The following is a 15,131-nucleotide window of genomic DNA, read 5'->3' as shown; positions in this document are numbered from 1 at the left end:
AAGGAGAGGGGGAGGAGAAGCAAAAGGAGGAAAGGGGAGGGTTGAGCAAAAGTGTGAGAAAGAGACAGAGAGAGAGGGAGAGAGAGAGCACACACCCCTTTCTGTGCTCTCAGCAGACACACTCATTCTCACATGGTGGGACTGAGTGTGTTGTGGAGTTCTGAGATACGAGAGACACAGAGATACACAGGATTATGGCTTGTACTGAGAGGAGACATTACCTGTATGAACGGAGCTAGGAGACATTCAAACCACTGATGCTTGGATACTTTATTGCAAAACGAAAACGGACCTAGACTCTACCCCTGAGGTATGCCACACTGCCAAATGCATGTCTTTGATGTTTAACTGTCTATCAGAGACTTCTGTGCGATTGGGCATTAGTGTCTGTTGTTGCACTGTCTCTAGATCCCCCGTGTTGTTATATAAGTGGACGGTTGACAGTGATAAATGCCACACTGCTAGGTTCATAATGTTTCACTCGCTCAGAGGCTTTGAAAGTCTGCCTCTTGTGGCTTTGTTGGACAATCAATATGCTGTGTGTTTGTGAGTGTTTTCGTCTGTGGGGTTTGTTTTGGGAGGTCTTGAAAACAAATGGTTTTGTGATGGTAAAGCCCCACATCCAGATGGAGATGTCTGGAAACAAAAGAGGAGGCAAGATTCCTCGCCTGTCAATTTTTATTTAATAAAATTTAAATTGTGTGTTTTACATACAGTATTGTCATAATATCAACACATACATAGAAACAGAGACATCAAAATAAAATAAGATGCCAGTAATGTTAATAAAAATATGAATTGCAATATAGAATATAAAAATATAATAGAATAAAATAAGCAAGATATAAATGGACAATGAAGGAATATTCCAGTTCAATACAAGTTAAGCTCAAGCATTTGTGGCATAATGTTAATAGCCACAAAAATACTTTTTGACTTGTACCTTCTTTCTTTAAAAAAAGCACAAATCTGAAATACAGTAAGGCACTTACAATGGAAGTGAATGGGGCCAATCCGTAAACATTAAAATGCTCACTGTTTCAAAAATATAGCCACAAGACATAAACAATATGTGTGTTAACATGATCAAATCTCTTAATAACTTTTTCTGTGTAAGGAACATTCCAATTTTAAAACTTTGTCACCATGATAACATAACGCAGCAAACCCTGAAATTACCGTTAAAACAATTTAAACAAATGTACAGCTCAAATAATACACAAGTTTTAACAGAAGAATTAATGCAAGTGCTTTTATTTATTTATTTATTTATTTATTTATTTTTTTACAAATTAAAGCTTCACATTTCTAACTTGAATCCCTTCCATTGTACAGTAAGTGCCTCACTGTAACCATTTTTTTATTTATATTTTTTCAAATTCAAAATTATTTTATGTGGTAATCAACATTATTCCACAAATATTGTTAATTTAACTTATTATACTCTTAAGAATACACTGCTGTACATGCAATGAATTAACTAGTGAGTTTTATGATCAGAGCAGTTGTTGGTTTCTGAGGATGTGCAGTTCAAATATAAACTCTTTCTCTCCCACATGCTGCTTTTTTGTATGCATGTGAATTTACTCATGGGACGGTGTGGTACTTTGCCAGTTAGGAGATCTCTTTCTCTGTTTCACTCTCTATCAAACTATTCTATCACAGGTTGCCTTTCTTATCCACACACTTTCTCTGTAAATAGGTTGACAACAAGCTTTAGTTGTGAATGTATGGTTTGTATGTTTACATACACAGAGCCATTGAGTTTTTGTGTGTGTTTCTGTGAGAGTGTGTATAAATGTGCTCCCTTATAAAAATTGAGAGTTCAAATTCACCAAAGCTCATTTTTACATGCAAATGAGCCAAGTTTGTGGCTAGTTAATTTTTTTTTGCAAGGGCTGCCATGTGTAACAGCATTGTTAAGTTCTGCTGTGTTAACTCACATATAATATCCCTCCTTTTAATGATTTACTGTAAACCGCCAGAGCAGCTCCCGGACATTTGTTTGCTTCTCAGTGTGTGTGTGGTCTACCGTTCAGTGGAATGTGATCATTGTAATGTGATGGCTGGAGAAACAGCTGAGCACATGATTAGACTCTAAGGAAAGATAGACAAAAGGCAGCATAAGAAGACAGACAGCTTTCGGGTTTTAAAGATAGTCTAGTCAAAACTGACTGATTGAAAAAGACAAGAAAAGTTATAATAACATATAGATAGGCTGAGCAAATGCAATCCTGGGTTACTTTGTTCCTTGTTTCACACTGTTCATACTTTTTCCTTGTTTAGTAATTTAACCTGATTATTAAGGTTTCAAGATTTTACATCGTACATTTGTAAACGTTGGGCTAATGTTCTGTTTAGCATATTTATGAGATAATTATCATAGACTGGACAAATACTGCTCACATTGGGCACACAACCTGTTTAAGGACTGCTTGTCCACCTGTAAAACCTCTCCACGTTCTTGCCATCACAGTTCTACATTTTCATCTTTTCCCTCTCAGATGCTGAAACTAAACAGTGCATAAAAGTTTCTGAGACTAAGCACATGAATATTAAATGAGGAACAGCACAACAGTTCTTGCCCACTTTTTTAGCCTTCTTAGTTCCAGAGGGGTTTTTCCCATTCTATTTTTTATCCATAGAGATTTCATAAAAGTCTTCATAAAATCTTTCTAAGCCATGAACCAACCCAACCAGCTCAGAGGTGAATCACAACATTACAAACTTTTGATATGAAGCAAAATTTAAAAGTCGGACAAAGAGATGAAGGTACAAGAAGGTACTTACCGTTTTTAATGAGGGAATGATGGAGATATATAAAACTAGTGATTTTAAGTTGATCATTATTAGTATAGAAACTTAAAATATTTTAAGTTTATCGATAAATTTCAGATCCAAATACACAAGTAGTTTGACAGTGTAGGGAGACGGAATTTGATTGCATCATTAACAGTACATCATGAAAGTGTGTAGTCGCTGCACAGCTTTTATAGACCTATCACAATTGGAGGCTCTTTCTATTCAGGATCAAGGGTAATGTAGTTCTTCAGATGGAATTCTGCTTTTAAACATACTTTTGTTTTAAATGAAGTTAGAATAATACAGACTGGTGAACAGAAGCATATAACACAGATGAACAACCTCAAAGCTTACGGTAGGTCTGTCTTTAAAGATTTATAAGTTATCGTTAAAAAATGAATTCCCCTATGGAAAAAATTAATGGGAACCAGAATCGGGACCAGAATGTATTGGAATCGTTACAGTCTAGCTCCACACATTGCATACCTCTGGTGCAGCATTTTGGTATCAAAACCCAAGCAGTGCTAACCCTCTTTCTAAATTAGACATGTGAAACGTTGCTGTACCTTGGGTTAAAAGTGGCTTTAGATTTAGTTTAAAAATGTGATAGCCCAGAGTTAAGCAGAGTGTGAAAAGTCCCATATGAGTATTTGAGACAAGGGAAGAAAAGAAGTGGTATACCTAAAAAGGAAGATCTTGCAAGATAGAGAGGCAGTTACTGTCTTATTGCTCTAAGGTTTGAGGTTTATACCCATTTGTCTGGGCTCAAGGGGTCACTGCTGCGGGTCTCAGCTGTTCAGACTCAGAGACAGAGAGAGAAAATTGGTGCCAGATTCTTTGGTCAGCCAGCACTCCCTGCTGTTTTTATGAATGGATTACCTTACCCTGCACTATGGAAGAACTCAGTCAGACCAAACAAAGACACTACATACTTCACTCTGGTGGCAAACAGAGCAAACAATGAACCTCACTCCTCATACACCAACCGTATCACTGACTTCCCCCTCTGCTGTCCAGAAACAGCGTTGACAGAGACAACCTGTCTCCTTTAAGAGCTCATATCTGGACTTTATCATCTGCGTCTGTCTTGTTCCTGTCATGCTGTTTAAACTATAGATTAGACTCAATAAACGCACTCACTCCTTAAAACGCCTGCTATCACACAGCCAAATTGATTTCCAAGCTCAGTAGCTTTGTGATTTGGTCAATATGTAGCAGACACAGTTGTTCTTCAAACACTGGTTGTGTTTGGAATTGTAAACAAGAGACACATGAACATAGGTTCTGAAATGTAAAAACAACACATTAACATGTAAAACAAGGGTGCTTTTGAGATTTGGTATGGCGGACCTTGCGATAGTCACAAGATATTGATGTGAAATAGGGCAAATATGTGTTCAAGCATGAGTGGGTGTCAGTCTACTGTATATGCATGTGCTTGTATTTTTAACATGTTATCAGTGTAATAAGATTGTTTATTTGTACATAAGTGTGGGTATGTGTGTAAATATAAAGCTTATGAAGGCAGTTATGGTGCTTGGCTTTGCTCTGTGAGTGTGTTAAGTTGAAAAAGGAACAGAATGGCATCTTTGACCCTGAGGGCATTTCTTCCTTCTTCTGCCCCACTGGAGCAGAGGGCATTAGGGTGAAACGTGGGTGGTAGAGGTGCTATATGTCTTTAGGGGAAACACTGTTTAAAAGGGTCAAAGCACTGCCACAGCATGTGTAAAGTATATATTAACAAAGTTAATAAAAGAGATTAGGAGATAAATATTCAATAAAAGTGACTTAAAGGGATAGTTCACCCAAAAATGTAATTTATTTTTATTTTGCTCACCCTCATGTCATTCCAAATACTTTCTTTTGTTTGTGGAACAACCCATAGAGAAGATAATTCACTACCTTCATATGTGTTTTTTGTGATCCGATCACAAAACGTTTTAGATTCCTTTTTTACCTGTATTTAGCGCTGACCTCATGTGATCTGATAACTGGAAATGCATCTCAATACCAGGTGTAAACAGGGTAATGGTCACCATTCACTTTCATTGTATGGTAAAGAGCATCTTGGGCATTCTGCTATAAATATGTCCTTTTGAGTTACACAGAAGAAAGATAGTTAAACGTTTCGAAAAATGATGAGTAAATGATTCTCATTTTTGGTGAACTAATTTCATCTCAAACAGTGATCAAACACACACTTATTGTTCACAATGACCTTTTATGAATACCTTTAACCATACAATTCCGATGATGGAATGTCACTGTATTGTCGATTGAAGATTATGAATCAAGGATTAAACATTCATAAACAAATATTGTCCATAAACATTATTGATTAACCAAGACATTGCGGCTTCCATAAACCCATCAGCAATATTCTGTGCTGTACAAGGTATTAAAATCCTTAAGTTAGATCTGTATGTGTGTGAGTGGACGAGACCTGAGAGGCATTCCCCATTCTCTCCCTTCAATGTGTTTTTCCTAATGCAGTTTATACTTCATTCATTCAGCGTGTCCTCCTCTTTCAATATTAGAACATGACAGCGGGACTGATTAAGCATAGCCAGGAGGAGAGAGACGAAGGGAAGGAGGGTGACAGAAAAAGAGAGACAGATGTGGGAGGAGGGGTATTTGAGAGAGAGAGAGAGAGAGAGAGAGAGAGAGAGAGAGAGAGAGAGTATATTCAGAATATGTATCATTGATTTTTTTGTTTTGTTTTGTTCTGTCTGTATTACAAGTTATAATTAATGTTTATGTCTCTAGCCGTTAGTCTTACTGTATGTCTTTAACAATTAAATGAACATTACTTGCACTCATCGGTGTTAAAAGTGCATTTATATACTTAAGGAGCTATTTCTACCTGATCTAACCCTTAAAATTTGTTTGGTGGTGTAATCCAATGTACATTAAAATTGGAAACAGTAGATTGACCTTTCTTTAGATAAAATCGGTCTGTGCTTACACTGCACCCTGTAGGGGCCTGGGTAGCTCTGCAAGTAAAGACGCTGACTATCACACCCGGAGTCACAAGTTCGAATTCAGGGCGTGATGAGTTACTCCAGTCAGGCTTCTTAAGCAACCAATTGGCCCGGTTGCTAGGGTGGGTAGAGTTACGTTGGGTAAACCTCCTCGTGGTCTCTACAGTGTGGATCTCGCTCAGTGTGGTGAGTTGTGAATGGAGAATAGCGTGAAACCTCTACACGTGCTAGGTTTCTGTGGTAATACGCTCAACAATCCAGATAATAAGATGCCCGGATTGACTGTCTCAGATGGGGAGGCGACTGAGATTAATCCTCTGCCATCCTCTGATTTACTACACCACCATGAGGACTTAGTGCACATTGAAAATTGGGCATGCCAAATTGGGGAGAAAATCCCCCCCACCCCCGTCCCAGATGGGGAGGTGACTGTGATTCATCCTCTGCCACCCGGATTGAGGTGAGTTACTACACCACCATGAGGACTTAGTGCGCATTAGGAATTGGGCATGCCAATTTGGGGAGAAAATAAAACACTGCCTCTAGTGGCCAAAGCGGTAAGTGTCGTTGAGTGTATGGGCACATGTGAGCTTCATTTGCAGGTGTAATGTCCATGGATAGGTGCCAAAAGAGAGTTGTGAAGCAAGTTATTTTCAGCTGTATCCACATTTTTTTCTACGTCCTGTGATGCTTAGCGAGAAATATGGGCATTACTTCCATTGCCAAGTAAACACAGCTGTTGTTGTGGCATACGTCCATTCATTCTTTCATTTCAGTGTTGGGATTTTGAGGAGAGTGTGTATGATTTCGTATGGACATACACCAATCACTATACCAGTGTACTACTGAATGTTAATAAACTACAAAAAGTCATAAAGACAAAGAAAGCTCAAACAAAGCAGTCACGCTGTTTCTCCCAGATGCAGATGAGATTTAATCTAAGCACAATTGCAAAATCACCGCCAGGGCTACGCTTTGTCACCAATCCTGTTTGTGATATTCATGGACAGGATATCAAGGTGTAGTCGGGGTGGGGAAGGGGTGCGGATCGGTGGGCTGGAAATCTCATCGCTGCTTTTTGCAGATAATGTGGTCTTCATTTCATCATCGGTCATATTTTATTTACTGTTTCAAATGAACTAGTGAAGACAAAAGTTCATTTTAATAGATGACAAAATTAGTGACCAGTTACAGGATGTAAAATATACATCTCCCTTATAAATTCATATTCATTATAACCTAAAATCAGAATGTTAGAAAAGTCCCTGGACTTACAAAAGTGGCCAGCTTCTGCTAACTTTGTCCATTATCCAATTAACAGTGCAAAATCTAGCAAGCTAAAAGAGATTTTCAAGTACTGTACTTTATGTTTCTAAGAACATCCCTACAGTAAGGGTGTGTGAATCTGTGTGTGAATCTGTCTGTGACGTTCACTTATGACGTGTTTCATAATGAATAATGTAGGCATCTCCTCCTAAGAACCCAAACCCCGTAGAACCGGAAAATTGTCATTTCTGACCCGAGGACAGGAAGACACACGCACACATGCATTGCTCGTTTCAGAAGTTCCATGAGAAAGTGATTCCAGCAAAGACAAAAGACAAACAAATGAACACGCATGTGGCTGTGTGTCTAAGATTCATGTGTATATATGCAGTATTTAAACACTAAAGGTGATCTGTGTGCGAGACAGAGTGGAAGAAGCTGAATCAGACTGTAAACATCTAGATCAAGTGCCTCAGAGTCACACAACTATATTCTTTCTATTGTCAAGGAAAATCCACAGCGGATTTCAGATCAGTGTTTACCATTTTAATTTACCTGTCACAACAAAGGCCTTGATCGTCTCAAAATCACTTTAATCTCAGAAGATCTTCAGACCACAAGCCTGTATATACGGGCCACACAGCTGTAGGCAAACTCATAGATTACTCCAGCATTCACTTAACGACTTTAGGGAGATGAATGACAAGAATGTTGTTAAAAAGAGAAAGAAAGTCACAGAGGGGGAGTTTACTAAGAGAGAATTGCACCAAATAGTACAGTTCTCAATGTCTGTGTTGACTAAAGGAATTATAGAAATGACTGTAGGTAAAGGTGCAAACATGCCCAAAAATGTAATGTTGAAAGCAATTTGCAAGGCATTATTCCAGATCTTGTTTGATGGTTCTAAGTGCTAGGTTGTGCACAAGGCCAGACTGATCTTGTAGTGAAATCAGACACAGTGTTCAGATGCATTTGAATAAGAGTGAATGGAGCGTAAGTCTAGTGTTGCCATGGCTTAAGGCGCAATCTTTCAAGCAGAAATTGCACAGAAAGGAGGCATGTTTGTGGTGAAAAGATAAATAATGACTTTGAATGAATTAAAATATGGTGCAGTGCTATTTCTACACATTTAGCAACTGGTCAAACAGGATTGCTGGTGGTAATTGAATAAGACACATGTTTTGAACTGAGATACTGCACACAAAAGTAGTGCAACGTTACTTCACTCCATAGAGAGAGGGACTCAACATAATGAGAAGAGGGAGAAAGGAGGCTGTTGGGATTTAACCATGTGAACTTTTCCACTCTGCTGAATTGGTCATGTTAAATTTAGGGAAAAGGGAGACTTGGCCACTTAATCCAGCCAGTTCACGTCTCTGTCTGTGACTAATCTCCTTTCAGCCACACAAAAGAGACCCCCCTTCTGCACAAGCCATCAAGAGAGAAGATTGGTTTGCTCAGTTTCATCTGCTGACCTGGAATAGATCTGATCATGGGCTGAAAGGAGTGACTGCCATTGCATGTTGGTCTATTTTACTTTTTAAATGAGCTTTCTTTTAAAAAGAGACTTGAGTGTCTTCATTTTTGTCCTGTGGCATGCAGGTCTAGGTTTTGTTGAATCTCTTCTGCTTTTCTGCACTGGGAGGTTGTATAGATAAAAGTAGGTCTTGTTATGATTATGAGCAAAACCTTTTTCTGTGATCACAGCTTTATTTAGCACAAAAGCACAGCCTGTGACGCTTCATTGTGGCTTTTTCAGCAAGGTCAGAGGATTAGAATAATACAAAGTCACACAAATAGCTCGTCCTCTCACTGCCTGAGGGCACTGTGGTCCAGCTCAGAAAGTTAATATGTTTTTCTTTATAGCGAGATGTACATTTTGATTTTGTGAGCTTGACGTGAAAGTCCTCCAGGCAGTCTGATATTATAATATCTGAGAGTTAATCTCTGAATCCTGGCTTTGATTTCTATATTTAACTAGACATGCATATGAGTAAAAAGCATCTTTGTATATAATATGTTACATAATGTAGCAATATACTGTATAAGGATCTCTTCAATTTAGTGGGATTGTAGATAGGGAATATAGGAATGTAGTTCTTTTTGGAAGCATCATATTTCTAAATGTAATTTTTTTCCTTGAAGTTCATGAGTGTAACGCTTGAGCAGAGAGGCAGACGAGGAGATGCGGATCCAAATGCAGTTAAAAATTTATTAAATAAACAAACAAGTAAACACAAAGGAACAACCCTCAATGGGGAAATAAAACAAAACTGAAAACTAAACACGATGAACACAAACAGAGAACTCAGGCAGGGACCACATACCAGGCTAACAACATACCTCCATTAACAAACAACGACTGACAGAGACTGAACAAACAGACAGGGTTAAATACATAAATGTGGGACAAAGGGGCCAATGAACAAACAGGACTCAATCAAGATAACAAGGAGATTAACAGAAACCAAAGGCAAATTAACAAGGGCAGGTGAAAACAATGAACAGTGAACACGAGGGAAAAGACTGTGGAGCTACAAAAGGGACAAAAATGGTAAACAAAAGGGCAACAGTGGAACAAGACAGGGTATACATAACAGAGCCCCCCTCAAAGGATCGGCTTCCAGACGATCCTAAAAACCCAAGACAAAAGACAGAAAACCCACAGAGAACAAAATGATGGCACCGGGGGCAGACAGACAGATCAGGGGGGGCACAAGAACAAGGAGGCAGTCCAAGGGGGCACAAAAGGGCAGGCAGGAAGTCCAAGGGGGGCCAACAGGGGAAATGAGACAGTCCACGGGGGCACAAAGGGCAATTAGGCAGTCCACGGGGGCACAAAGGGACAGGTTTAGGAGGCCGGGGTGGTATTGACCGGACAGGGACAGGTTTAGATGGCCCGGGGGCTGGCCATAAGGCAAGGGCCGGTTCAGGGGGCCTGGGAGGGGGCCGTGGGGCAAGGGCCGGTTCAGGGGGCCTGGGAGGAGGAGTGGCCACTGGGGAGGCCGGCGGAGCCAAGGAGGACCTCTGAGGCGGAGGCGAGGGAGGCGAAGCCGAGGTAGGTGATGGCTTAGAAGGCTCAGAAGGCGGAGCTGAGGGAGGCTCAGGAGGCGGATCCGAGGTAGGCGGCGCCGTAGGAGGCTTTAGGAGCCGAGACCTGGAAGGTTCTGGGGTCTCTGGAGGCGGAGCCGTAGGAGGCTCGGGAGGCAGAGCCGTAGGAGGCTCGGGAGGCAGAGCCGTAGGAGGCTCGGGAGGCTCTGAGGGCGGAGCCGTAGGAGGCTCAGGAGGCAGAGCCGTGGGAGGTTCTGGAGGCGGAGCCATAGGAGGCTTAAGAGGCTCTGGAGGTGGAGCCGTAGGAGACTCTGGAGGCAGAGCCGTGGGAGGCTCGAGGAGAAGAGCCGCAGGAGGCTGAGCTGAAGGAGGCTCGGGAGGCGGAGCCGTGGGAGGCTCAGGAGCTTCTGGAGGCGGAGCCCTGACGGGGCTGAGGAAGGCGCAGCCGGGGTTGGCTCAGGAGGCCCAGGAGGCGGGGCCGAGGAAGGTGGCGCCGTAAGAGGCTGAAGAGGCGGAGACCTGGAAGTTTCTGGAGGCGGGGCCGAAGGGGGTGGTGCCGTAGGAGGTTTCAGAGGCAGAGCCCTAGAAGGCTCTGGGTCTCTGGGAACAGAGCCGTAGGAGGCTCGGGGGGCGGAGCCCTGGAAGGCTCGAGAGGCTTGAGGGGCGGAGCCCTGGAAGGCTCGAGAGGCTTGAGGGGTGGAGCCCTGGAAGGCTCGAGAGGCGGAGCCCTGGAAGGCTCGAGAGGCCTGGGAGGTGGAGCCCTGGCAGGTTCGAGAGGCTTGAGGGGCGGAGCCTTGGAAGGCTCGAGAGGCTTGAGGGGCGGAGCCCTGGAAAGCTCAGGAAGCTCGGAAGGCGGGGCTCTGGAAAGCTCGGAAGGCGGGGCTCTGGAAAGCTCGGAAGGCGGGGCCCTGGAAGGCTCGAGAGGCGCTGGCTCAGGGACGGTCGAGGCCACTGGCGCTGGCTCAGGGACGGTCGAGGCCACTGGCGCTGGCTCAGGGACGGTCGAGGCCACTGGCGCTGGCTCAGGGACGGTCGAGGCCACTGGCGCTGGCTCAGGGACGGTCGAGGCCACTGGCGCTGGCTCAGGGACGGTCGAGGCCACTGGCGCTGGCTCAGGGACGGTCGAGGCGACAGGCGCTGGCTGGGTTACCGTGGTATGCGCCAGTTTGGGTTCGCTGGGCGCTGAGAGCAGAGCCAAGAGGGGTTTAGGGCACGGGGCTGTGGCAGGCGGAGGCTGGAGAGCAGAGACCTTTCCCCTTCTCCTCTTCCTCCGGGCTGATGCGACTGGAGAAGCTGGGACACTGTTCATGGTCAGCGTGGCCTCAGGCTCGCTGGCCGTGACTGGCGTGGGCGCAGGCTCGCTCACGGTGACAGGCGTAGGCTCTGGCTCGCTCACGGTGACAGGCGTAGGCTCTGGCTCGCTGACCGGTGGTGCAGGTGGAAGAGGACGAGCCAAGGACGACTGGAGGGTCACCGCCATGGGAGTAGAGGCAGGATCCTCAACCACACCCACTGTAAGCAGCGAGCCGCATACCAGAAGTGTCTCCTCCATGAACTCGCCGAGCGTCCAGCCACACGTCGTCATGGGCAACCGCTCTTGGAGCGAACCGGTCAGGCTAGCCTGGAAAAACACCACCAGGGAGGAGTCAGGAAAGTCGGTGGCGCCCGCCAGGTACAGGAAGTCCCTAATATGATCCTCCACCGGGCGGCTTCCTTGCTTCAGGTCCAGGAGGCGGCAGCTTGCCCGGAGAACCGCTGGATCCATTGTTGGGTCAGTCGTTCTGTAACGCTTGAGCAGAGAGGCAGACGAGGAGATGCGGATCCAAATGCAGTTAAGAATTTATTAAATAAACAAACAAGTAAACACAAAGGAACAACCCTCAATGGGGAAATAAAACATAAAACTGAAAACTAAACACGATGAACACAAACAGAGAACTCAGGCAGGGAACACATACCAGGCTAACAACATACCTCCATTAACAAACAACAACTGACAGAGACTGAACAAACAGACAGGGTTAAATACATAAATGTGGGACAAAGGGGCCAATGAACAAACAGGACTCAAACAAGATAACAAGGAGATTAACAGAAACCAAAGGCAAATTAACAAGGGCAGGTGAAAACAATGAACAGTGAACACGAGGGAAAACAAGACTGTGGAGCTACAAAAGGGACAAAAGTGAAAACTAAGGAGTACAAAAGTGACAAAAATGGTAAACAAAAGGGCAACAGTGGAACAAGACAGGGTATACATAACAATGAGAAGGCCAAGGATTCTTGCTTCAAAAGACAGGTTACATTTATTTCTACAGCATATTTAAAAACAGCAAATGTTGGACAAATTCCAAAGAACGTTAAGATCAAGCTAAATAAAAATAATAGGTTGGGATTGAGGACAATATCCTTGACTGGTTGTCTTTCCACCTTGAGGCGAGAACTTTTTCCATTCACTTTAACTGCGGTACCTCAAAGCTATGTTTTAGGCCCTATTTTGTTTTCTTTATACACAGATCAGCAACAACATTAAAACCACCTGCCTAATATTGTATAGGTCCCACCCTGTGCCGACAAAACAGTGCAAACTATTATTCTCACCACAATTGTACAGAGTGTTTATCTGAGTTACCGTAGACTTTGTCTGAAACAGTCTTTACATTCTCAGTTGACCTCTCTCATCAACAAGGCATTTCCATCCACAGAACTGCCCCTCACTGGATGTTTCTTGTTTTTGGCTAAATTAGTTCACTAGAGTAAATTCTAGAGACTGTTGTGCGTGAAAATCCCAGGAGATCAGCAGTTACAGAAATACTCAAACCAGCCCATCTGGCACCAACAATCATGCCGCAGTCCCAATCATATTTTTCCCCATTGTGATGGTTGATGTGAACATTAACTGAAGCTCCTGACCCATATCTGCATGATTTTATGCACTGCACTGATACCACACGATTGGCTGATTAGATAATCGCATGGATGATTGTTGGTGCCAGACAGGCTGGTTTGAGTATTTCTGTAACTGCTGATCTCCTGTGATTTTCACACACAACAGTCTCTAGAATTTACTCAGAATGGTGCCAAAACAAAAAAACATCCAGTGAGGGGCAGTTCTTTGGATGGAAACACCTTGTTAATGAGAGAGGTCAACAGAGAATGGCCAGACTGGTTAGAACTGACAAAGTCTATGGTAACTCAGATAACCGCTCTGTACAATTGTGGTGTATAATTAGAATAAATAGCATCTCAGAATGCATTTTTGAGATGCAGGTAGGTGCTGTTTTGGCAGCATGAGAGGGACCTACAGTTTTACATACTGGTTTTAATGTTGTTGCTGATCGCTGTATATGCTCTCTTAATCTTATATTTTTCTAAATCATAACCCCTCATACATTGTTATGCAGATGATACTCAGATCTATCATCAGTCAGAATGTCATCAGTTGTAATACCACCATAACTACAGTCTCATTCATCATGTGTTGAATGATTTTGGCAGAATGAGCAGCCTTCTGGTATGGTTAAGTGTGTTCACTGCTAGTGATGACGCAAGTTGATTAGACACCTTCTGTGAGACATGACAGCCTGCCGAGGGGGAGAAGGTAAGAACAATAGTGTACTGAATATATGGTTGGTTGGGTATGTGAGTGTTTTTTGGTTGTTTTTTGCTGGTTAGTGTGTGAGATAATAGGGGTTTTAAAGGACAGACTGGTCAGCACTAAGTCTTGCTCAAAATTGAGCCCAAATAACATGTGGCACTGATGTGGTAATGGAGTATTGATTTGTAGTGGTGTGGCCAATGGCAGAGTGTATATCTCAGAAACAGCTCTATTGTGTGTCGGTAAATGGTTAATGGCTTACTGGCACATGGACATGCACACACACACACAAACACACACACACACACACACACACACACACATACACACACACACACACACACACACACACACACATGTTGGTGCGGCTATCCTTATGAGGACTCTCAAACAGACATAATGTTTTTTATACTGTACAAACTATAGATTCTATCCCCTAACCCTACCACTAAACCTAACCCTCACAAAAAACTTTTTGCATTTTTACATTTTCAATAACATCATTTAGTATGATTTTTAAAGCTATTTTAATTATGGGGACACTACAAATATCCCCATAAAACACATTTATTGCATAATACCAGTTTTTTACCTAAAAAATGTCCTCGTAACAACCCAAACCCGCACACACACACACACACACACACACACAAAATACCATGGAGGAGAGATAAGATTCATTGCCTCTTCATCATAGAAGTACGATCATCAAGCACTGAGATAAATGTGTTGCTTCACACACAACCATTAACACAACAAAGTCACAGTACACACCCAGTGAATAGGGCATGGTCACTTCTTGTAAAGTTAGTTCCTGTTTCTAAAAAAGAGCATCAAGTGGAACAAATTAGCAAAATTCAGCATTTGGATACACTTCACAATACGGCTGTATAAGTTAACATTAGTTAACACAATAGTTAACATGAACTAACAATGATAAATACTTGTTTAACATTAATTTATCTTAGATGTTAAAATTAATAACATCTATGTTAATCAGTTTTTTTTTTACATTGAAAGTTGTAAACGTTAACATGAATGCATAATGTATCATTATGTAAACTAACAATGAATAATAGTATATTTATAAATTAACATTGATAAAGGTAAATTAATGCTGTGTTATTAAATGTTTTACTATTTCTTTTTAATTTATATAAATATATTTTTATTATTTGTTAAGAATTTTTTGTTCATTGATTTAGTTCATTAATCATTTAGCATATGAATTCATTAACTTAGGTTAAAGTATAGAACTTACAGTAATTGTAAAGTGTTACCAGCATTTAACATTATTTTAACATTGCAGTCTTTGATTTATTTTATTTTATTTTGCAGATTTATTGTGGCTTTTACCAGCAGCGTTAGTTAGCATCTAAAAGAAAGAAAGAAGTATATGCACATTGTCTGTCTAAAAGTCTATCTTTACTTTT

At 42.0% G+C, this 15,131-nt stretch overlaps 1 protein-coding gene across 1 annotated transcript in view; it reads left to right on the top strand.

Annotated features, from left to right (window-relative positions):
- Positions 1-119: 119 nt before the first annotated feature.
- tiam1a (TIAM Rac1 associated GEF 1a) overlaps positions 120-15,131 on the top strand; it is a 77,116-nt gene continuing 62,104 nt past the window's right edge. Inside the window, exon 1 of the mRNA XM_052116159.1 lies at positions 120-310. The gene's annotated coding sequence lies outside the window, so the exon portion shown is untranslated. The remainder of the gene's footprint in view (positions 311-15,131) is intronic.

The sequence above is a fragment of the Xyrauchen texanus genome, chromosome 43 (assembly GCF_025860055.1).
Source record: "Xyrauchen texanus isolate HMW12.3.18 chromosome 43, RBS_HiC_50CHRs, whole genome shotgun sequence".
NCBI classification, from domain to species: Eukaryota; Metazoa; Chordata; class Actinopteri; order Cypriniformes; family Catostomidae; genus Xyrauchen; species Xyrauchen texanus.
Note: the sequence above shows the minus strand (reverse complement) of the source record. Positions and strands in the feature narration are given on the sequence as shown.